At 44.2% G+C, this 24,529-nt stretch overlaps 1 pseudogene across 1 annotated transcript; it reads right to left on the bottom strand.

Moving 5' to 3' along the window:
- Positions 1-8,232: 8,232 nt before the first annotated feature.
- On the bottom strand, positions 8,233-23,796 carry LOC146209564 (uncharacterized; annotated as a pseudogene). The gene is made up of 4 exons (XR_014701043.1): positions 23,680-23,796; positions 16,032-16,271; positions 13,690-14,841; positions 8,233-8,389 (listed from the first exon to the last, which is right to left on the bottom strand). The product of XR_014701043.1 is annotated as an uncharacterized LOC146209564 (transcript).
- Positions 23,797-24,529: the final 733 nt, after the last annotated feature.

The raw sequence follows: 24,529 nt of genomic DNA, 5'->3' as shown, positions 1-24,529 counted from the left end.
AGCCCACTGCCAGGTAGAGGATCACGCAAGTCAGCACCGCCAGAAGGAAGGCCGCGCACAACGCGTAGTGCTTGACGTTTGACCTGCGTCGCGTTATGAAACACCGCTCGCCGCATAGTTCCGTCATCTCAGATTCTTCTGTGCTTGCGCTTAAGCTTCGTCAATTGGCCGTCTGGAAGTGTAAGTTACGAAAGTTGCGCCGCGAAAGCTTGATATGCTTTCTTGACATGATCTGATTACCACAAACCACGGACATCTCTCTAGTTAACTCGCTTCGTCATTAATTGTCGTGTCACATTGAGTATTTAAAGTTCAAGCGGCAACGTGAACTAAGAAAAAAAAAACATAGCAATGGTAGTAGTAGTAGTAGTAGTAGTTGTGAAGATTCAAACTCAGCATCATCATCATCATCCTCAGCCTGACTATCTCCACTGCAGGTCGAAGGCCCTTCCCATATTCCTCCAATCAACCCGGTCTTGTGCGAGCAGCATCCACTACACCCCTGCGAACTTCTTAGCCTTATCCACCCACCTAACTTTGTGCCGCCCCCTGCTACGCTTTCCTTCCCTTGGAATCCAGTTTGTTGCCCTAAGCGACCATCGGTTATCCTTTTTTCGCTCTACACGTCCTGCCCATGCCCATTTCTTCTTCTTAATTTCCATTAGAATGTCAGTGACTTTAGTTATTTTTCTGACCACTCTACACGTTTCCTAACTCTTAACGTTATCCCTAGAATTTTTCGTTCCATAGCCCTCTGCGTTGTCCTCAACTTACGTAGGACCCTCTTTCTTAGCTTCCACGTTTCAGCCCTATAGGTAAGTACAGGTAAGATGCAACTGTTGTATACTTTCCTCTTGAGCGATACCGGTAAGCTGCTAGTCATAATCGGGGAGTGCTTGCCGAATGCGCTCCATCCTAGTCTCATTATCTTCGTTATTTTCCTTTCATGGTCCGGATCTCCGGTTAGTACCTGTCCTAAGTAGACATATTCGCCTAATACTTCCAGTGCTTCACTACCTAACGTAAACTGCTGTTCCTTTCTTAGGCTATTGAACATTTCCTTGGTCTTCTGCGTATTGATTGTCACGCCAACCTTTGAAAAGAAGATTCAGTTCAGTTCAGTTCAGTCGTTCTGTCGTGTCGGACTCTTCGTGACCCTATGGACCATATCACGCCACGCTTTCCGGTCTCTCACTATCTTCCTAACATCCCATAACTTCATCTGCAGCGCCTCGAGGATGCCATCTAACCATCGCGTTCGCTGCCTACCCCTTCTCCGGTGACCCTCAACTTTCCCTAACATCAAATCTTTCTCCAGCGACTCCTCTCTTCTCATCAGATGACCAAAGTAGCTGAGCTTTAACTTTATAATTTGACCCTCCAATGAGCAGTCAGGGTTTATGGTCGACAGTATCGACTGATTTGTTCTTCTGGCCGTCCAAGGAACCCTCAAGAGTCTCCGCCAGCCTCACAATTCAAACGCGTCAATTCTTCGGAGGACAGTCTTCTTCACAGTCCAACTCTCGCATCCATACATCCCAACTAGAAAGACCATAGCAAGAGTTATACGGATCTTGGTTGGCAGTCTAATGTATCTGCTCTTTACTAGGCGGTCAAGGCTAGCCATGGCTCTCTTTCCCAGAAGCAGGCGTCTCCTAATTTCATGGCTGCAGTCTCCTTCTGGGGTAATCTTGGAGCCCAAGAAGAGAAAATCTGTCACAGCCTCCACTTCTTTTCCCTTGATGCTCCATGACTTGATATGGCAAGACACCATGATCTTTGTCTTTTTAATGTTCAGTTTAAGCCCAAACTTCTCACTCTCTTCTTGTACGCGCACCAGAAGTCGCTTGAATTCCACTTCACTTTCTGCCATTAAAGTGGTATCATCCGCATATCTAAGGTTGTTGATACGTTTCCCAGCAATCTTCACTCCAGCTGAAGACTCGTCCAGACCGGCCTTCCTCATGATGCACTCAGCATATAGGTTAAATAGGCAGGGTGACAGCATGCAGCATTGCCTCACTCCTTTTTCAATCGGAAACCAATCAGTAAGAACATGACCAGTTCTGACTGTGGCCTCTTGCTCTTCATACAGGTTCCTGAGGAGACAGATGAGGTGAATTGGAACTCCCAACTCTTGGAGAGCTAGCCACAATCTGCTGTGACCTACGCAGTCAGACGCTCTCGCATAATCAATAAAGCAGAAGTAGATGGGTTTCTGGAACTCTCTTGCTTTTTCCATGACCCAGCGAAGGTTGGCAATCTGGTCTCTAGTTCCTCTGCCCTTGCGAAACCCAGCTTGCGCGTCCGGAAGCTCCCAATCCATATACTGCTGCAGACTACCTAGGAGGATTTTCAACATCACCTTGCTAGCATGCGAAATAAGCGCGATCGTGCGGTAGTTGGAACAATCATTGGCATTGCTTTTTTTTTTTCGGAATGAGGATGTAAATTGACCTCCTCCAATCCTGTGGCCACTGCAGGGTTGTCCAAATTTGCTGACATAATGTATACATAACGTCAACAGCGTCGTCATGGTTGAAGTTTTGAAGCAACTCAGCTGGGATGCCATCAATTACGCTAGCTTTGTTCTTAGCAAGACCGGCTAAGGCCCATTCAACTTCACTCTTCACTCTCACATCTAAGTAAACTATAACTTTACGCCGCTATCTTCGAAAGCGACTAATGGGGAACGTGGCGACGCATTGGTTTTATCCCTGCAGCGTGACAGAGACGAGGCCTTGTTCTAACAATGTAATTTTTTCCATATGTTTGCCTCTTTGTTTTGACAACACGGCTTTGATCAAGGAAAAGGTCGTTTCGGCATGAAGCACGCAACTGGAGCCATATAGATGGTGCACAACAGGCATCGTGAGGACGCTGCCGATGATGGCTGTGAGATATCGCTTATTACATACATTTTGTGGAGAACTCTTGCCTATTAGGTGTTCATCTGGGTTTGGTTTAATGTTCGAGGTTTCACTTCTCAAAGGGACTCAGGCTAGGAGGAAAGCCGTAGTAGAGGGTTCTGGATAATTTCATCCTCCGGTCGTTCTTTAACGTGCACTGGTAAAGTACACTGCACGTCCGTCTTGCGTTTCGCCTCCTTAGAAATACGGCCGCCGTTATAGCGCACACGCCTGTTTTACACCTGAAGTGCTAATTGTGCTGGCTATTGACTCTACTCAATTTGTGGTAATATGGGAGTGATGTCTTCGTTTGAAGTGCACCAGGGCCGCCTAACTGAATGGGGTTTACTCAGTTCTCTTCGCACTAATGAACGACCTGCCTGCTGTCTACTTTGAAATTTCAGTGAAGTGAGGGAGGCTGTCAGTGCAGTCCCACCACACAGCCCTTCCTTCGCTTTTCGCTGTCATCTTCTAAAGCTGCTGGATGTATGTGCGTAAACGCTAATCTAAAATTAATTTCCTCCCTAGCTTTACTTCCGATCTTGCGTTAGTGAACGCAATATATACTCTTGTCGGAAAAAGTAACAAGCTTGCATAGTTCAATTACTAATCGAGAACTGAATGATGCGAGGACAAAGTGGGTATACTTACGGGGCTGCTGCGGGAAAAAAGAAATGCCGTGATGTTGTATTGTTCTTATCCTTGCATTTTGGTTGTATAAAAGATTTAGGAGGGACGTTTATCGCGATATGTGTATTGACATCGATGAGCCTAAACGCGGGCTAGTGAATGAGGGAAATATCATCGAAACATGAGATTCGGTATCAATTCGAATTCATTACTACGATTTCTGATGACAGGTATATAACAAATATTTGCAGAAAACTTGAGTTTTCTTTTTTTTTTTTTTTTTTTTTTGCAAGAAGCTCCAAAATGGTCCGAATATTTAACCACTACCGCACAGCACCGCCAGAGAGGCTGGAAGATGATCAACAGAAACAGTCGGGATAAAAAAAATTATGGATTTATGACTGCTTATGTGCGGTGAATGTAAAAGTATTAGGTAGATTAAGAAGCGAATTAAGGTGGAATAAATGTGGGTTAAGGTGAGTTAAAAGAAGTTTATGGCGGATTAGGAGGTAGAAGAAGGTGGTTAAAATTTATTAAGGTGAAAGGAATAGTTGGCGTTGCTGGATTAAGGAGTGAATTAAAGTAGATTATTATAGTTACGTTTATATAATGCACCAAAGTATTGCCTATTTACTGGACCACTGCTATCACATGACTGTCTGTCTCGATGACAACTTCCATATTTCTCGGAGCCACTCTATTTAGATCGAACCACTGCTTTTGTAATCATAAAGAAATTATGAAGCTACGATACCTTCTGAATTAGCGGTGGATGACAGCGACGTTGTGTGCGCTTCATGTATGAGGCTAGAAGCTGACTGCATGCTGTCAGTTTCTGAAAATTGAGGAACAGTATCAACACGTCGTCATACCTTCAAGAAAAAATAAGGGAAAAGAACAAGAAAAAGGCGGCTGTACTTCGTGAAACATGGAAAAGCAAGACAGCTTCAACCCACGAAAATATTCGCTAAAGGCAAACGCATTCACGCCAGCCTAGTGCGTAAAGAAAACTTCAAACAATTATACCCCGGCGTTGACCCGGTGGCTAGTGCATCCCCTCGTATAAGATGGCTCTTTCCTCAGTGCTATCGGGTACCTCTTGGTGGCACCCGATATTTCTCTACTGGCCTAGTTCTTAAGTTTTTGTGAGGAGAGAATGGATGAAATGTCAGAATCAGCATTTCCGGACGATGCCAGTGGCCACTGAATTAGGATGCATCGATGCCCTCCTCTGTTTTCAGTGTGAGGACACCGTTTTCCCTTCGCGGGGGCATGATGGGTGCCACTCGATAGTTGTGTGCAGCGAGCAATGCTTGCAGCTTGCTGCGTAGTCTCTGCGGCGGCCTGGTAACTGACATAACGGGACAAACTTAAAAAAAAAATAAACAGCATGTATTTTGTTTGGTCGTGGCACTGGCAGTAATGATCTGGCTGTTTGCGGTCCGTTTTATTTGCAACCAATCAAGGCGATCGGAATCGAATCGGCAGACTGTCGTGGGCTGATTTGCTTCCCAGTGAGCTGGCTGCGCTAAACATTTACCACAGTTATATTATTTTCCTTCGTATTCGTAGTGTAGAGCACAAGGCTAGCCGAACTTCGTAAGATAATGCTACACTTGTACGAATGTGAAGACGTCTCGCAAGCCGAGTTCTGCCGGTATATGTCAGCAGCAGGAATGACAAGTACTGAATAATAGTCTTGAGCAGTAATATTTAATACGGCACCAATTCTTTCAAATTGTTTCGCAAAGAAATAATAAATACAGTTAACTAAAGACGAGTTGATAATACGACTCCACGGCTTCTTGGTTTTTGAAGGTTTCGAAATGCTTTTTACGCTGTTTGTCACGTCCATTATTTTCATTTCATACGCAAAAGAAGCAGCGGTGGCAACTTCAGCCTATTGATACCATTTGGTTTCCCAAACTTGAACCGTTTTTAACCACCGAACCGCCTTCCTTCGATAGACCTCAGAGAAGCAAAATAATCGCACGAAATAAAGAATAAAGATGATAGCTCATGAGTGTTGCTATAGGGGAAATGGAGCCAAACGAGCGCTGGATGCGCCATTTTTTGACCAATGAATAAACGAAAAAACGCAATAACAACGATGTGTTCAGTGCAAATCGACACGGCCTCCTTCAAAGAGTGCCGCCATATTGAAAACGTGATTTCAGCATACGCAAGAGTCGCAAAAGCTATACTCGGAAAACAGCATATATAAATCGAGTTGGTGTTTCGGAAATGCGCGCTTTAAAACATGTCATTTACGTTCACGTTACGTTCACCTCATACTCACTACACTCCGCAGCGTCCGGCCATCGCCTCTGCACTCATCGTAGCTTTGGCAATGCTGCAAGAAACTAGTGAGACAGTATAAGGTAAAGTGCTAAGTCGGCACTTGACACTGTCAGGCAATGATTCAGTGGGTAGTTGTATAATCTGCTATCTTCAATGCCTGATAGCACGACGCAGTGAGCTTGAAACGATCGGGAACGCCTTCGAGAGACATCATAAATCACATGATTCCGTTACTTCACAGTTTATTAGAACAGTGGCTTCGTCTCTGTCAACGTCGAATGAATTCAAAAAGCTCCATTTTATATCAAACCGGCGTAATGCGAAGCAGCTGGAATTTCTCTTTTTGAGAGCCGATTAAATACGGACAGAGCCATGCATACGTTCCTAATTTCTCCTACGCCCTTTCATAAGTGGTGACTGGAAACCGCTCCCCGTCGGCAAGTCGAGATTGGGATTGATACTACAAAACGAAGCAGAATGAATTGTGTAGCATATGTAAGCGTTAATTTAGGAGCTCGTATGTGTCGGATCTGCTTCAGATGGTAGGCGTGGCATACGTACCCTGGTAATGTTGGTTCCTCCTGAACATTCCTGCCGGCAGATTTCCCGTGACGGTTTCCCTCCTGGCAGCGAATTACGTTTCCTCTTCCTCTTCCAATGTTTTTCCATACGCGTGCTCACAAAGCCCCGAGAAACCGAAATTCGGGCGATGACTGTTTGTTTCTTTTTGTTTCGCGTGGGTTAGTTTACAGCAGCTTCCCCGTGTTGTAAAATTAATAAATGCAAAATTGGCCCCTTTAGGACAGAGTGCACGAGTTTAGCATGGCCGTCATCTAAGCTACGACTGACCTCGCACTGCATGTGCGCCCTAATTTTATTATTAAACAATAGGATGAAGATGAAGAGCTGTGGAGGGAGCATTAAATTGCTTACGTGCCGGGATTAAAGTTGGTTGAGAGGTTGGTAGAGGGGCCGAATAAAGTTGTTTAGTAATAGCCACGTATATATACTGCAATAATTGTCTACGGACCCCGCGCCCATTTTTAGATAGATCGCTCTAATTCTTTCTTGCTCAACCTTGAAGGTCGTACCGCTGCCCGATTTGATCTTCAAACAGGAGGAGCGTGCGTGTTAGACACCTGACGTGCCATGTGCCAGCTGCTCTCCTCGCCTCTGTCACGACCCGCCGGGGTAGCGCAGTGGTTACGGCGCTCGACTACTGCTCCCAAGGACGCGGGATCGAATCCCTACCTCGGCGGCCGCTTTTCAGTGGAGGTGAAAAGCAGGGCGCCCGTGTGCTGCGCGATGTCAGTGCGCGTTAAAGAACCACAGGTGGTCGAAATTTCCGGACTCCTTCACTACGGCGTCTCTCATAGTCTGAGTTGCTTTGGGACGTTAAACCCCACAAACAAACAAACATGATAGTCACCTGACGCACCAAGTGCCAGCTGCTCGCCAAGCCGTTATGAGGAGGAGGATTCAGGCGAGTGCGTACCTTCTCCTCGCAGCTTCAACTGTAACTGCGCAGAACCAAGCGACTTATGGTGGCGTACGGCGCTTAACCACATGATAAAGGCGTTTGGGTTCAATATAAGACGTGCGCTAACTAGCTGCTTCAGAAAGCCAGGGAGGTTGATCCGGGTGCCAGGCCGCATCCGCCGATGGTGCATCGCAAATCCGGGCTGCTTAAGGCGATCTTTATGACAGAGAACGGCACGAAGCTGAGTTGGCGAAGAAGACAGCAAAGATGCGTGCTCATGCCGCTGTTAATACGGATGTTATCCATTCGTCTCAGGTTGCTGGGCACGAAAATTTGGAAGACGATGAGCAATAAACTATAATATTCAAGCCAAACCATGTATTACAGCGTTAACCGAGCTATCGGACGACACACTAGGATCAGCTAGTTTGAACGCTAGCAATTTTTCGGGAGCACATTTTGTGGACAGCGCTGCCGCCGCTGCCGGGTTTTGCTGCTAGCACATAATCTAACATTTTCGTTTCAATAAGCAAGATGTAAACGAATATCATAGCAGGTAGAAATCGGTTTCTTGGCATTTCAGAAGCGCAAAAAGCAACCCCTTTCCTATGAATAAAACGACGCAAGCTTTGCCTCCCTGCTCTATATATTCGTAATTTATTTTCTTTTGTTTTCTGAGTCATTTTTAAAACGTTGCTACAGATGGTGGGGCTCACAGGCAACTTATCTTTCACAGCCCATACCAATACTTCATAGTTGCGTTCGTACGCTTTCTTTTGGAAATAGATGCTGTTTTTCAGTATTTACATGAGCAAGAGAGGCGATCTTTTTTCTCCTCCCAGGATAGTGCGAATGTGGATGTGATGGGGGTGCGAGAAAATTTTGTGGACTATGAATATACTTCAACACTGACTACTGCGATTGGGCTCGATAGTCCGGGCCTCCAGTGGCCACGACTACTTGGTCTCCAGGGTTTACACTCGACGCCGCGGCCTTTTGCGGCTCCGCCACATCTGAGGAACTGGTGTTATTTTCTGACAGCCACATGTCGTGCGGTAATAGTGTTGGTCTGTCCCAGAACAAAGGACATGTGTCTTGTTATATGGTTGGCAGGATTTTGTGGAAATAAAAACTCGCGTTTGGAAAGCCGTTTGCCTGCAGTTACCTCCAGCGCACCGACTGCTCCCGGCTTAGTTTAACATAGGGATAAGCAAGCGCTTCCTAGTGTCCCTGAGGTGTGCATCATTACGTCGTCATACGTGTGTGAAACGGAATCGCTTGCATGTCGTTGATCACCGCTTGGTTTGTGGTGTCGACCTTTCGGCTTCTGCTGAATCCGATGAAATAGGGAGGTGCGAATATGTGAATTTAAGCTGATGCGACTATGGAGACATCAGGAAATGCCATTCAATACCTTCTCCGTGAGAAATTCCTCACGCATGAAAGCATCTTAGAGAATAAGTCTGACAGTTTAAAGGACTTTAAGTCAAGGTATACATTAAATAGGCCTGTATTGCAAAATGTATTTGCCAGGAGGAAAAGCGAATGACATTGCAAAAGCCGATGGCGTGTTTTCTCAGAAAAGAAAATTATGAGAGATTGCGAAACATCAGGGAACAAATAGAAGTCTATAGTGGCTTGGAGAAAGTGCTCTTCTTCTGACGATTATTGATTGGCTGGGTTATAAGCAGGACGCAGTCTAAGAGAGCTGTGTTTCTTACTGCTTGATATCTTTTAGTTCAATTCTACTCACCGTTACTACATCAATACGTTATTTAGTAAGGACTCGTTTACTACCTGTGCTGCATTTGCGGCTTAAAAAATCTGCGCCAAGCTAGTACTTTCCAGACATAAATAATAATAACTGCTCTTAAGGGCTTTTTAGCCGTCAGAAATTGCACAGATCGGAACTGGAAGAAGGAAAGCAATTTCAGGAACACTTAAGCTCTGCCATGGGCCCCGTCAGCGGTTCCTCTTCCCCGCGCAGAGGCGGATACTATACTTTCTGTTTCACAGTCACAATTACAACGGGAAAGACCCCAAGACATGCATGTAAGACTCCGCTGCAACCTAAGCGTACGAACGTGCCTTCGTGGCATAGCGAAAGCCATTCTGACTTGCAACAAATGGGTGAGGTATTAGCAAAATAGACGTTCACAGATCCTATTAAAATGTTTTGAATTGCGTTAAAAAGAGACCTGTGGCTGTACCCAAGTCTGATGGTACCAAACGACAATAAAAACCGGCGTTTTGACGCTATGATCTTGCCTTTCACTTCTTTTATGCTTTATATGTGGCAGTTTGAAAACGGGCTCATCCTTAAGGGAATATACCGCAACGACTCGAAAGTATCGAAAACCAAAATCTATCGAAAACACTGAAATCGCCGCAGAGGTCTTGAAAGCCTTAAAATACGGTGAATATGACTTTGTAAAACGTCATTTTCAACGGGCTGGCGGGAGCTTCGAACTCAACTCTGCCGAGCCTGTCTGAATTACTGATGTAGTTCAGAATTACTGCGCTCCAGTGGGGTCACCTAGCTATTACCTGTTGTCTATTGATGATTGCTGGAACTATAGGTAGCGCTACTGCGCAGCAAAGGTGGCGACGGTAAGAATTCATCTGACAGTGATTCGCCTGGGCGAAACGTTTCTTTCATTTGAGGCTTGAATCACTTTGTTTCTATGAAGATGAACACCTATTGTTTTAGCTGAACACTTCATACGCCCCGTGCAAAGCGACGGCCACGTCGCTGGTGGCAGAGCTGAAAGTAAATCTGGCAGCGGGGCCGGCCGCGTCGTATGCTATTTGTGTGTGTTTTGCAGCTATCGTGTCATGAATTCGGTTTCCCGCGGCGTTTGCATCGTTGCATAAACAGTATTCGTTGTCCGTACACTGTAACACAAACTGTAAATGTTCTAAAGCTATAAAAATGCGCCGCAGATTGCATTTAATAGTCCCAGCTGGCAATGAATACGAACGAGAGCGTATTGTTCGAGTTCACATCAACTTAACAAGCTGATTGTCATTCCTGTCTTATTTTCAATACGAAAGCACTTCGAACAATATCGGCGCGTCATCGTAAATTTTATGAAGTAAATTATCAGTCAGAAGTAAAATGTCAAGTAAAAAATCATCTTAATTTTCTTTTTTGCAATCGGTGAAGTGGGAATAAGTTCTTCCCACGTTCTTGTGTTTTTTTCTTACTAGTTCTTTCTAGTCGTTTTATATTTATGTTAAAATATGTGTTTATTTTGCAGTGAGTTGTGCTGTTTGATTTATCTCATTTTTTCTTACATCGAACACGTGACCAAATGTGGACGCCACATTTTGGTATGTTCCCCATTTATTTTTAAACATGCTTACCCTTACTTGTGCCTATTTCGTGTGAATAGCAATGTGCATTCAATGTTTACAAATGTTCCTCCAAATCAACCGTGCAGAAATAAGTAGTGGGCAAATATCATCATTTTTAAGCCATATAATATTTTAGTCGTTTGATGTCAACGGATGCTTTTTTGGTCTTAGAGCAAATCTCTTTGGCTTCCGTTCCTGCGTTTCACGCCGTCGCCGTCGGCGTTGTTCCTGCTCCATAAATAAATAAAATGAAGAAATCCTGTCTACACCGGGAATCAAACCACCATACCTTGGATCCCCAGGCGAGCGCTTTAACCAACTGGGCCCCGCCCGGAATCGCGAAACGCATATCAGAATCCTCTTTTACTACCGTGAGGATGATAGTCGCGATGATAATGATGCGGTAATTAGTTATAATGAGAATGGTGACATTAGTGATGATAACGACGGGGCGTTTAGTTGATAAGGATAATGACAGCAAGCTTAATGCACCGTGTGCACTAGCAACGCTAAGGCGTTCGCATTTCTGCAATGTGCAGGGGAAGCGTCTGCCGGCATCGCATGCTCCCGGCATAAAAGTGGATTCTGCCTAGAATGCCGGGCCCCGCCGGGGTGGCGCTGTGGTAAGACAACGCCTCCTATAACTTCCAGGCCTGCGCGTCACGTGACGTGACGTAGGCTACGTCACGACGCGGAGGCTGATGGCACTCCTACCGTTCGTGGCCGTGGCGTCGCCGGCGTAGTGCGGGCTGCGTCGCGCTGCGCTTGTAGCTCCCATCGTTTTTGTGGCAGGCGCGATGTCTGAAGGTGCGAGTTTCGTAAACAACGAAAGAATGTCCCATGCATTTATGAATGTCAGCTGGTTTCTATTTACCGCAACGAACATCGCGAAGCAAGCGGGTGGAGTTATTTTGCATGTGGCCTATTACTGTGTCATATGAATGCATCATGTATGCGCCTGTGCGCATTCTTGAGTAGTTTTATTTTGTTGACAAGAGCAGCCCATTAATGCGATCGGTCATGAATGGGGGATGCTGGTTTTTTTTTTCATGGTCACGTTTTTGTTTCGTGGAACTGGTACGTGATTTAGTGCCGTCTGTTAAACTGCTAATGTAACGCTATTTGTGAACTGTAAATCTTAAATGATTTTGAATCATATCAAGCACCATTACCACTTTATTTTGGTTCATTATATTGACCACGTACCATTAACGTTGTTGTAGCTTTTGAGAGATTGACATATGCTTTTTCAGGCAGGAAAGATAGGCACGGGGGTCGAGGAGATGGTTGCAGGTGGAAAAAAAATGTTCATCACAGCTCTCGAAGGGCTAAATTGATGCTGCAGATTACGATACCCTTTTGCTATGAAACAACCAAACGTGGATAACAGGGTGACCCAAGCAATGTTTATTTACAGTTAATTTCGCTCACTGTCAATACAGTGTAGTACAATACAATTTCAAATATACATGAACCAGGGTGTGAAAGTCTGCCAGGAATTTAAAACCGCTTTATGACTGTTCGTCCACAAAGATGCGTGTTTTTCTTTTCTTCGCACATTCTTCTTTCCCAACACGCTGAATATCGTTTCTCAGCTTGCATAAATTATTCAGCAATATATTCGTGGCACAGTTCGAAACAAGTGTAAGTATGAGCTCATATGTGTGGCCATTTACGCATTCTGTTACTTCCTGAAGCTGGGGCAGAGACTGTAATGTCAGCTGCCTTACAATTTTCCTTTGATTTCCTGTCTGCAAAAATTCAGAACAATTGTACTCAGTCAGCTTCTTTACAATAACCTCAGTGTGCATGACAACTGTTACAAGAAATGGTGATGGTAATTGCAAACCACCCCTATCTAAGCGAGCAATTAATGAAATCGGTTCGTTTTCCAGATCAACCTCCTCTCTATCAACAACTAAGGTGTCTCGGCAGCTTGCACATTTAAGGACTTTCAATGCAGCATGGGCGCAATAACCGCCAACATATGCTATTACAGGCATATGTTCACTTAGTGCTTCAAGGTCGGAATCTGTGACGTTGATACAAAAATTGCTGTTGGTGCCACTGGCAGGGCTTGTGTCTTGAATGTCTCTCAGATCCTCTGAGCTCATTACAGGCAGAGTGTTTTGTAAACGAATCCTGCCCTCTGTCTCATAAAGTTGCCTAACTGATATGTGGTAATTTCCTCCTCCCATCTGCCGGTACTGGCCGAAGCGACTCTCCAGGCAGTCAGTTTGTACTTTACCGAGGAGAACATATCTGTGGCCTAGTTCGGCAATACAGTACTTTGAAAGCTCCAATAGAGCGTGTGCAGACAGTTTCAGAGCTCTCAGCGTTTATTTAGTGAGCACGCCAGTGTCCTGTTTGTAGAACTCCCATACATCAAGCCATGTGATGAAGGCATCGAGGAATGTACATTTGGGGTCACCTGTTAGGCACGAGATAGGCTCCTCAAAGACATTGCGATGGTGTATGCCTTTGTTTGGTGTTTTCATATTTACAATGCTCCACCAACGTATGATTATTTTTAGAAAGTCTGAAGTTTGTTCTGCATGATAGATAGACGTTGACTCGCGGTGTACTACAAGGGCTTCAGCAACATATGGGCTAAAAACCTGCAATGCAAGTTTAACGTTCTGGCGTTCCAAGTTGCTTGGATTAAGGGCTTTAGATGTTAATCCATACCCACACTTCAAAAGTTGTGAAGATTCTATCTTGTACACTTCTCGCAAATACTTGAATGAGGCAGTCCTAATGCTGTCTGGGTGCACACTGTTGTTAGAGAGCTCAAAGTGTGGATAGTAGAAGCTTGTGCCCGCATTTTTTTGGTTAATCCAGTTGTTTCGTATGCATTTCAGTAAGTGCACGGCATCAACTACATAAAAGAGCAGTCGGGATGGATCCGCAGGGTGCGGGTACAGAATACGGAACTTGTTCGGTTCACTGAACATCATCATTGCTTTTCGGTTTAATGAATTATTATCGCAGACAACTGCTACAACCTTAAACCCTATTTCTTCTAAACGCAAAATAACTTTCTTCAGTATTACATGGAGATCATCACCAGTCAACGTTTTGACTGGAAAGATATATGCCACCTCTTTAAATGAACTTAAAAGACTTTGTACCATGAATACATGTGCTGATGTTGCTGCTTCGGTAGAATTTGCGGCAGCACCACTAATGCTGCCACCTTTATAGTCTAGAAAGGGTTTGATGTGGATTTCATCCAACATCAACGTGACACAAGTCTCGTGAGGCTGCAGCTGCTTAAATCTGTGTGCTACATACTGTAGGAAGGTGCCCCCTAACGACTCTTTTTGTGGAGCCAGCTGATAAGAAGAGCACACATTTCGTATTGTGCTTGGATGAGGCAAAGTGAGTCCACTCATCTTTCTTAAATACTTATACGCATGTGCTAATATGGTGTACAAAATGCATGAAAGCACCATTAGTTCAGGGCTGTACTGGACACGCCCTTTAGCAAGTGTTATCAGCTGTTCCTTCAAAAACGTAACAGTTTTTCTTTTTTGCATGGATATTGCGCTCAAGCTTTTCGAGGAGAACGCTGATTGCATCCATCAGGTGGCATGTTTGATCTTCAGAAGACAGCATAGAGAGACTGTCTAAAATTTGCAACAGGGATCTTACATCATTAACTGCGTCTGGAATAACAATATCTCTCAACTTTTTGATAGGGGCTCCCTTATAGCAAGCACTTAATTTAAGACTGTCAAACACCGTTAGGGATGAATTCAAATATGGTTCACTTTCATTTACAATGTTCAGAAACATTGTGCACCTGTCGTTGTGTATTATAGTCCACACATCTGAAACTGATGCAGCTTGAAGGCACGCTTTCATCTGCTGACGTGTTGAAAAATGGTGCCTTTCTTCTTCCGCTTCATATGACGCAACAGATTCTTGAAGAGCCCGAGCAAGTCCTGAGGACTCCTGTCGGCATCTCTTGATATCTGGCGGTACTCTTGAGCTTTGTTTTTTCTTCGTGAGATATGTAGGGCACCCAGGGAACACGCTAGGCACAGATCCAGGTCGCAGGCGTGGCACAGGCAATGACACCTCTATCACTTTTCCTGTCTTCCAGTCAGTATACGACGTTGTTCGTTCCAAGCAGGAAGGGTCGAAGTGAACAGCACAGACCTACAGGAATGCAAAATATGCGTGTGAGGGACATAGTATCAGTGCAAGAAAATTGCTCTCGTAAATGGCAAATGCCCAAGCAAATAAATTAAACCAGCAATTTATGAATTTCTACCATTACATTCTTAGGTTCCCTTTTTCACTCATATAAAAAATTGGCAAGTTTACTACCACAAATGTGACCTTTGTGTAAAAAATAAGCAATTTACTGGTTCCTTATTGAAAGTAAACCTGGCAACATTTGCTCAAACAACGGCAATATATCGGTAGTAAAATCTAAAACTTTCCAACGGCGTGCTTTTTTCAACGTGCCGCATATTTAAAGTTTTACGCGAAAGTGTATACAACTCGTTCGCCCGAAAAGCCGCCGGCGTTGTAGTTCGCACGATCACGTCGGAAATAATCGGAACACGCGCATGAAAGGCGCGATTGAGGCGTCCACCGAGATGCTGTGATGCGAGAGAGTTACTGCACCCATCCTTTCCTAAAAATGTCGGTTGAAATGTTCACCGATATGTCGAGATGTGAGAGGTACTGCGCCCTTACCTTTCTTGATAATAATTGTGGATATGGGAAAGGAAATGGCGCAGTATCTGTCACATAGTTCGTTGGACACAAAACGCGTTTGTGGAATCGGCGTTCGGAGAAGCGTCTTCAGAGCGCAAGCAGCGTTCCGGTCGAACGCTCACAATGACACACTGATGCTTTCGCGTCCGCAGCTTTAACTGCCCTCTGATTTTGTGGAGTCGATGTGCACAAACGCGTCTTTTGCGCAACCAGCGTTCCGGTCGAACGCTCATGATGACATACCGATGCTTTCGCGTTATTAGCACGTAAGCAGCCTTAAGCCCTCTGAATTTTTTTTCCCCTTCAGGTTACCTTCTGCACTGAGGAATTTTGCATCAAAAACTCCTGCACCTCTGAGAGCTTACATATTGACCACGCAATAAATAATGTAACGCGAAGGGAATATATTTACATAAACTTTACAAATGAGTCAACCGAGGCAGCGGCAACAGAGAAGGTTGTAGCCGTACTTCATACAGCGGACATTACGGCTAACAAAGTTAATACTTTTTCTCAGCACACATGCCAACGCTTCATCGGACCATTCACACGCATGACATTCTTAGTGAAACGAAATCGTTTGAGAAAAATGAAAACTAAAGAATCATTGAAAGCATTCTTACCTTGGTATATGAAGTTGGCACGAAATTCTTCCTCGGAATAGCGCGCAACCACTTCTCGAAGGTGTCTTTCTCCTTCGGAAAAGAAAATACTTGAACTTTCTTCTCAACATTATAGTTGCCGGAACAACCCGGCACGCAACACTTGTTAGGTATTGCAGCCGTCGATAAACGCACATGGAAAACGCGCACAAACGCCGATGGCGAGCGATTTGGTCGAGCGCAACAGCGGCGTTCACATTGCTACCGGCGGCGAAGCACTCCAGGCACCGACTGCGCGGCGCGGCAGCGGAGAGGGGCATGGCGAAGTGACCGCCGGCAGGATGTGACGTCATATTTTTGGGCGCAGGCCTGGAAGTTATAGGAGGCGTTGGGTAAGACGACCGACTACTGGGCCGGAGTTCACGGGTTCGAACCTGACCTCGGCGGCTGCGTTTCTATGGAGGCGAAACAAAGTGGCGTCTGTGTGCTGTGCGATGTCAGCGCACGTTAAAGATCCCCAGGTGGTCGAAATTACTCCGTAGCCCTCCACTACGGCTCCCCCTTCTCTCTTTCCTCCCTTCCCTTACGGCGCGGTTCAGGTGTCCACAGAGCAAGTGTGACAGATACTGCGCCTTTCCCTTCCTGTGAACCAACCATTAACCAACCATTAGAACGCCGGTGAACTATGATGCGTTCAACGGAACGCTGGTTGTGTTCGATGCAACGCTCGGCAGCCCGGACTGCCCGTGCCGAAACGCATAGCCGCCGCCGTTCGCCATTGCGAACCGTCTGCCTATACAAATGCTTTATTCTCTGCCAGTTCTTGCTGGATCCATGAGCGAGGCAATCAGTGGAATTCGTTCATGTGCCGGTGCGTGCACTGTTACTCCTCATAGAACCGCCGACGCCTTTCCCGTTGTAGCGCAGGCCACATATGCGTTTAGGTAAATAGCTGTTAGTGGAGTGTTTCTTGAAGAAGGGATATGCGTGAAAAAAAGATGTCGGTAATGGTACATACATGTCTTGCTCGAAATATTTGCTTCAATCTATAGAAAAGCTGAATCAGCTGATGAGATGCGCATAAATTTCGCATTAGGAAGTAACGTTATTGTCGGCATTTTTGTTATTTAATTTTAAAGGCACAAGGTTTATCTTTTTTTTCTAAAGTCATCATTTGACAGAAAAAAAATTCTGGCTCTTTTTTCACGTGTTTAGTTTCTTCGTTTGTTCTACTCAACACTGTTATTTCTGTGAATTTTACTATTTAGTTCCTTAGACAGCTTTAAGTTCACCACATGTTTCAAAATGAGCGACATGACAACGAGCATTGACATTTCAGTGGTCGCTTCTTCCTAGATTCTTCCAATCTGTTCATGGTGAATTTCATTTCTTTTGTCTTAAGTTCATTTTGTTCGCATCCAAAGGTTATGTTGTTTCCTAAAGAAGTTGCGATATCAAATTTCCAAGCTATGCAGCCAAGTACTGCGCGCAAAAAAAACGCTTGAAATATGTTAAATTCGGCTCCAAAGTTAGTTAAATACATTTTCTCCCGAAGGACTCTAAATAATAACTTATGGAGCTGGAAATGATATCAGTGAATACTAATGACGTCACAGCTCAGCAATATTACATGCTATCAACAGCGCAGGGTTGTACGACATTGGCCAGCCGCTAAATCAGAGGGTGGTGGGCTTATCGGCAGGTGTTGCGGCTGATTCACCAGCATCGGCCTGCGAGGGAAACATTCGTGCGGGTGAGACTATGACTTGACTAGCTTCTCTTTGTATTTTATTCGAAGTGATACAAGACTATAATTCATACATTCACATCTCGAGACTCAGCGAAAAAGGGAAAAACAAAAATGCAGCATTTCAGCATATTTAAGCGTTTTAGTAAATTAAGCATTTATCACGAAGCTTCTCAGCTGAGCTAAAAATGTGCATCTAAAACCTAATACCAGCAAATAAAAACTGTTCAGTAAACTTCAAAGTGCTCTTTCCTATTTAGAAACAGCCGTCTGTCGATGTTAAAGATTACCAGAAACTTTCGAGGGTTTTTAAGGGCATCCCACTAATGTTTGTTTGGTTTGGTTTGGTTTGGGGGGGTTAACGTCCCAAACCGGCTCAGGGTATGAGAGACGTCGTAGTGAAGGACTCCGGAAATTTCGACCACCTGGGGTTCTTTAACGTGTACTGATTTGTGTTTTTCCTATTTTCTATGGCTGCGAAAAAAAACGGCGAAAAAGTATTTTTTTTGTGTGTGTGTTCCTGTTTCGAGCTCTTTCATCTGTAAGGACAAGCATCATTTTTTTTTTGCGTTCATCAGAAAAATAAAATTTAGAGAGGCCAGTTCATCTCCACCTTTCAGGGTGTGACACGATAGATAAAATGGCTCCCGTCTGCAGCACCATTTGCGGTTTCTCGCGGCGTACATGGCGTCGCTGCTTTATTAATAATCAATCTCTTAATCTGTACTTCTAATATGCCATACATTCTTATTAGCATGCAGTCTTAACCAAACAAATCATCCAGGCACCCGTCGTAAGCGACCCGCCGATATAGATATAAAGCCCTGCACACGAATCTGCCTGCATGACATTAGAAAACCGTATCTGATTCGGCATCCAAGAACCATGGATTGTTAATTAACATCCCGCCCTTCGACCTGAAATCAGCAACGCTATTAGGCTGCCACTTTGTTTCTTGTATGTACCGTGTGGTCTCGTCACTTCACACAACCCATCGACGAATCAGTGATGAGCCACATCATCTGCAATTTATCAGCTGCCAGAGATATGATCGGGATTTTTCGCTCGCAATTTCGACAACAACGGCAATGCCAGATTTTTTGTTTAGGACGCGGCTAACGCCATCGCATTAAAGTGCCATTATAGTCAACTTGAGAAGCAGGTTGCTCGGTATTGATGACACTGTCATTGATTCAATCCAATTTTTCTTATACAGGCTGTTATATAGGCGCATATATAGGCTGTTTGAAATTTCGTTTTAGAAGTGACCTCCACGAGATCTTTGACTTTATTTAAGGTTCAAACAGTACTCACAAATTCCACTGACAATAAGATCATGTCCATCTGCTCTTGGGCGTTTCTTTTAGATTCCGGTCAGAATTCCGAGTGTCTTCATCAGGGTTCGCTTCGGAAAGGACAGAGCAAATGAAGAGAGCAGCGGAAGATGAGGGAGAGCAAAACGCGGGGCACTGATGCAGATGAAAGCACGGCGGCATTAAAGCGAATGAGGCGACATAAGGAAGGACAGCACGGAAAGAGTATGAGAAGGAGAGCGAAAGGATGAGGGTACGGCGCCAGTAGGCATGCGAGCAAGGAGGAAAATCAAGAATGAGGTGTCAGAATGTAAGCAGCAGACTCTGTCAAGCCCATTCGGAGGCGAACCAAGCCCGAAACCCGAACCAAAAAGCGCCGCCTGCCCGACAGAAACTCATATTGCGGGTTTTCTGTCTATGTGTGCGTTTCTTGCTTTTTAATCATGTATAATTTTGCAAAAGCCTTAGCAGCCGTAATGCCATATTAAGAAGCCTTATTAACAACGTCAGCTTCTAGTTTATCGAAGTGACAACTCGGTGCTTGCAGGAGAGGGCGATCGAACACAGGACGAAATGTGATCCCACATGTCTACACAAAGTTATAGAGGAATCGCCAATGTTGGGTCAGGTATAACGAATCCGTAGCTAATCATCCTATTCAAAGGCTACGTAACCATACTAAGGAGAAATGATAGAATGAGTGGAGCTCCTGGGCGTTTACAGCAACTCGGGTTAATTCGAAATTCACTGCCTATGCGTGGCTAGTCACTGTCTGTAACCAATTCCAGCCGGAGGCATTTGCGTAAATGACGCTGAGATCTGGAAACGCCATAGGTCTGCTTATCCTTACACAGTTGCCCCACAAAGATTTTCTAAAGCGCAACCGATTCCCTTTTTGATGGCAGTCATAACGATTCGCTATGACCGCAGAGTATAAATTTAGCAACAAATATTTCCCATACACCGGGTGCTTAGGAAACTAGAATTTATTCATTTATTTATTTTATTTACTCAATACTGCAGGCCTGAGCCCAAGCAGCAGGAGGGGCATACAAGACAGAAATGAGTTGACAGCGATAATTTACAACCGGGCAAAAAACCGTTGCCCTGGAATGAAATATAGAGCATGCAAAACTTATACAGTAGTTATGACACAGGGAAGTACACAGAACGGGCAGGAAAACGCTGTGAAAGAGAGTGGAAATTACAAACAGGATAAAATAAAAATAAATAAAAATACAATACAATACAAAGGAACTATGTGCTGTTCATAATGTACGCTTCAATCAGGCTCAAAGACTGAATGATGTTATTGGGTAGCTTGCTCCAATCTAATATAGTTCGAAGGACAAAAGAGTTCTGGAATGAAACGGTCCCCGTGAAGTAACGTCTTAATGGAAGCGAATGATTATAACGGGTATACCGCGTACTGAGTGGATTCAAATATGGATTGGGGTCTAAGGCAAGTTTTCGATCAATAAGTACAAAAATTTTAGGCGTAAGAACTTCCGCCTTGGGTGGAGCGTGTGGACGTTGTTGGGCGCCATCACAGCAGATATGGAATCCGTACGACTCTACAGAGAGTGAATAAATCGTAGAAGAACGGAGGTTTGGGCTAGTTGGTGATCATCTATGTTTGCGCTATTGCTAAAACATGAATAAATCGGACAGCTCGGCGCTGAATACTTTCGAATGTATCGATGTTGTTTTTACTGAATGGTCCCAAATGATGCAAGCATATTCCAGTTTCGGACTGATGAGAGAAGTATATGCTAGGTGTTTGACCTGTGGCGTCTCGTCTTTAAGCTTGCGCCGTACTAAACAGAGTTTGCGGAAGGCGGAGGAGAAAATATTGTTAATGTGTGTTTTCCGGTTCAGTTCATTTGTTATTGTTGCTCCAAATAATTAAATTCGTTGACTTCAGCCAGATGAATGTCTCGGATGGCATACGTGAACTGAAGTGAACGTTTCTTCCTAGAGACGCGAAGAAATACCGATTTCGTGAAGTTAAGTTTCATGCCCCACTTAGTCGTCCACTCACTTAAGAAATTCAAGGCCAAGTTTATTGCAAACTGGTCGTTTTCCGAGTTGATTTGTCAAAAAAGGACGCAGTCATCTGCAAACAACCGAATTTTTATTGCCCAATTTATAACGTCTGTAAAAAAACTGTAGCTGTAAAACAGGTGTAGAAAAGCTGTAACTGTAGTATATTAGGAAAACGAGAGGCCTTAAGACACTTCTTTGTGGTACACCTGATGTGACAGGTAGACTACGTGTGCTGCAGCTGTCAATGGTTACGAGTGCGATGGGAAAGATAAGCGGATACTCAGGCAATTGTAAAATCAGTAAGACGAATTGCTTGTAGTTTTAGGATTAGTTTATCGTGAGGTACGCGGTCGAATGCTTTACTAAAGTCTAAAAATATGAAATCCATCTGATCGGCTTTGTCAAGTGCAGAGCTAAGGAAATGAACAGCTGTTGACAGCTGAGTGACAGTGGAAAATCCCTATCAAAACTATGCTGGCAGGATGGTAATATGTTATGTTCTTTTAAGAAGTCAGAGATGTAGTTCGAAGCTATGGGCACTAACATTTTGTAAGATAAAGATAATATAGAAATTGGACGGTAGTAAAGGAAGGAAATGGGGGTCGTCTTTTTTTAGAATTGGTAAAAACACGTGCAGACTTCCAGGCTTCTGGCAATGTCGCCGATAGCAGTGACGTCTGGAAAATAACTACGAGGAACTGAGCTAGTGACTCTGCATATCGTGGGTATTTAATCTGTGATGGTTGAAGATTTAACATTTAATATGAAAAGCACATTAACTACATCTTCCTGTAAAATGATAAGAGCATCTGAGGAATCTGGAGGGTTTACATGAGGAGGATGAGTGGAAGGAGAGAAAACACTGTGAAAATTAGAATTCAACTAGGGCGCTAGGTGCCATGAATTATTTAAGAGCACGCCATCGTGAACAATTTGGGTAACTGGCTTATTTCTTTTTCTTAAGGAATTCCAAAATATTCGAAGATCATCTTTTATGAAGTTTAGAAGAGTGGTGTTAAAATAAAAGTGTTTGGCTCGAGCAATAGCTTGTGATAAAGTATGACGAGCTGCGTTAAATGCATTCGTTCAAGAACCCTTCTTCCTTAACTGCTTTGTCTTCCTCTTAGGTGTATAATATCTCTATTCATCCATGGTGTTGATTACTGGTTTTCTTAACTTGATTCGGAATAAAAACATCAAGACAAAAAAAAACTTTTGAATCTATCCTACAGTAGGCCCACGTTGTCACTGCAGAATTATTCAAAATCAGCGTCGAAGAAATCTAGAATGCCGACGTCATCAGCGTGTGCATAATCTTTGACCATTTTAAATACAGGTGGGCTATCGAAATGTCTAGCAGGTAACGGAAAAGAAATGACAACCATTTTGTGGTTAGATAACTCATCGTCCATAAAAACTTCGCACTCGGCATGGGATTGAGGAACGAACGCCAGATCAAGGATCGCAGATGATGAGCTGGAAACACGCGTCTCATTTCGGAAAATTTGAACAATATCGTAACCAAGCTTTAAATCAAAGATGATATTCCCGTTTTTGGACGACTTAGAACCCAATTCAGAACCGGACGGCTCAGAGCTCGAAAATTCGCATAACAGTACCCTCTAAGGCGCTTTATTTTCTTCACAAATATGAGGTACCATGAAATCCTGAACTTGGGTACTTAAGGGATGTCTATCAGATAATCTTCAATCCGCATGAAACTCCACGAAAATAACTGAAAAAAAGGAAATAACATATACGCCCACTCTGAACCGCAGTTGTTAAAGCCCATTTGTGGAGCCTGAGAGTTTCACTTCCTGTCCACAATGCGGATTTTGATAGCCCTTTTCTCTGTACAGTGTCACAGCTGATAAATTATAACTTTGGTGTCCTTTCGGGAGAAACTATCAATAACAGATCATCATAAGACAGAGCTCCTCATTTTACCAGCAAACTCCGAAAGTACATAGCACAGAAATGAGTCCTACTATTTATCCATAAAGATGTAAGAGCGGGTTGAAAGGTCTGGCAAACAGTAGGAAAGAAACACTAGACATTTATCCAAGTCTCGCTTCAAAACGCTGCCTCCAAATGACATCACCTCTGTTACCGTAAGAAGAATCACATTTCGCAGGAAGTTACCATCAGGACCAGTAATTAGGCTTTTATTCTGTTCATCCAGTGGACAAGACGAAAATGATTACGTTACAAATGCATCACTGAAGAAGTCATAATATCATCTGCCGATGAATAGTTAATGCATCGCTAGGACATCCAAACGTTTTTTTCACCGTCCTACAATTTTCTTATTGTTAAGAAAGTCGTCCGTTCGCAGTCTCTATTATCTGCTTCCCGAATACCACGAAGACACTTAGCTGCGCTTGCTCGTGCTGGATCCGCCGAAAAGGTCAAGCAACCGTCCTCTTCTCCCAAGTCGATCCAACTGAAGGTTCATGACAGCTGGGATATCAATGTTCAGGTTTCTACCGCCGGGGCCCCTAGACAGCTTCATGTTGAAGGTGTCCGGTATCTTGATGTCTAGGTCCCGCCTTGACCGCCATACGGACGTGGCTTCATGTCCAAGTGCAGCGTTGTCTTCGAGGACCGGAGTGGCTAGAACAGTCTCCAAAACGACCAGCAAGACACTAAAGAATACCCAGGCCGCTTTCATCGAAGACATGTCGACGGATACTTTACGAACACCACTATTCCCCCACAAGCATACAATTGATGACGCACGGCGTACCTGGAGGAATTATAGCAGGAACCACGGGCAGTTGACACTTATCAGGGTTTTCTTCTGCGATGTACGACGTTCTGGTTAACGTTGAGAGCCAGAAACTAAGTTCTGACAGGAGGTGTTGAGGCGTGTCTGAGGTCTTGCCCACGATGCTGTTTTTGAAAGCTTCCCACGATCCGGATCCAAGTTGAAATGTATTAAGCCGCACTCACAGCCTTATCAAAGCACAATTAAAATGTGGAAGCTCCTCGACTTTTCGGAACGCGGGTTTTACGGCGTGGCGGCGCATTCACCAGTTTTGTCCCAACTAAGCAACAGCGTTTCCTCGACCTCCTTTTATACATGTCACAACGTGCAGAAGCGAAGCAAGACTGTTCTTTTCACTGGCCTTTGTTTCCCTTTCTCGGTCGATGAGCATCCGAGCGTAGCTAATGCTGTCAGAGCGGCAGACTTCCTTCCTCGAAACGAATTGCCCCTAGTTGCACCATACACAATCGGGAATGGAATGCACGCAAAGAACCAGTGATGCGGCCTAAAAACCATATGTGTGCTTTCGTCATTCATCGTGCCGAAAGGCATTTTGACTTCACCAGCTCAAATCGCCAGTTATTTATTCCAATTTAACAGTCATCTGTCACGGTTGGATGAGTAGATTATTGTGCATAGACGGTGA

Source organism: Amblyomma maculatum, chromosome 1, assembly GCF_055883805.1.
Source record: "Amblyomma maculatum isolate TAMU_Amacu chromosome 1, ASM5588380v1, whole genome shotgun sequence".
Lineage (NCBI taxonomy): Eukaryota > Metazoa > Arthropoda > Arachnida > Ixodida > Ixodidae > Amblyomma > Amblyomma maculatum.
The sequence above is the reverse complement of the archived record's forward strand: the minus strand, read 5'-3'. Positions and strand labels throughout refer to the sequence as shown.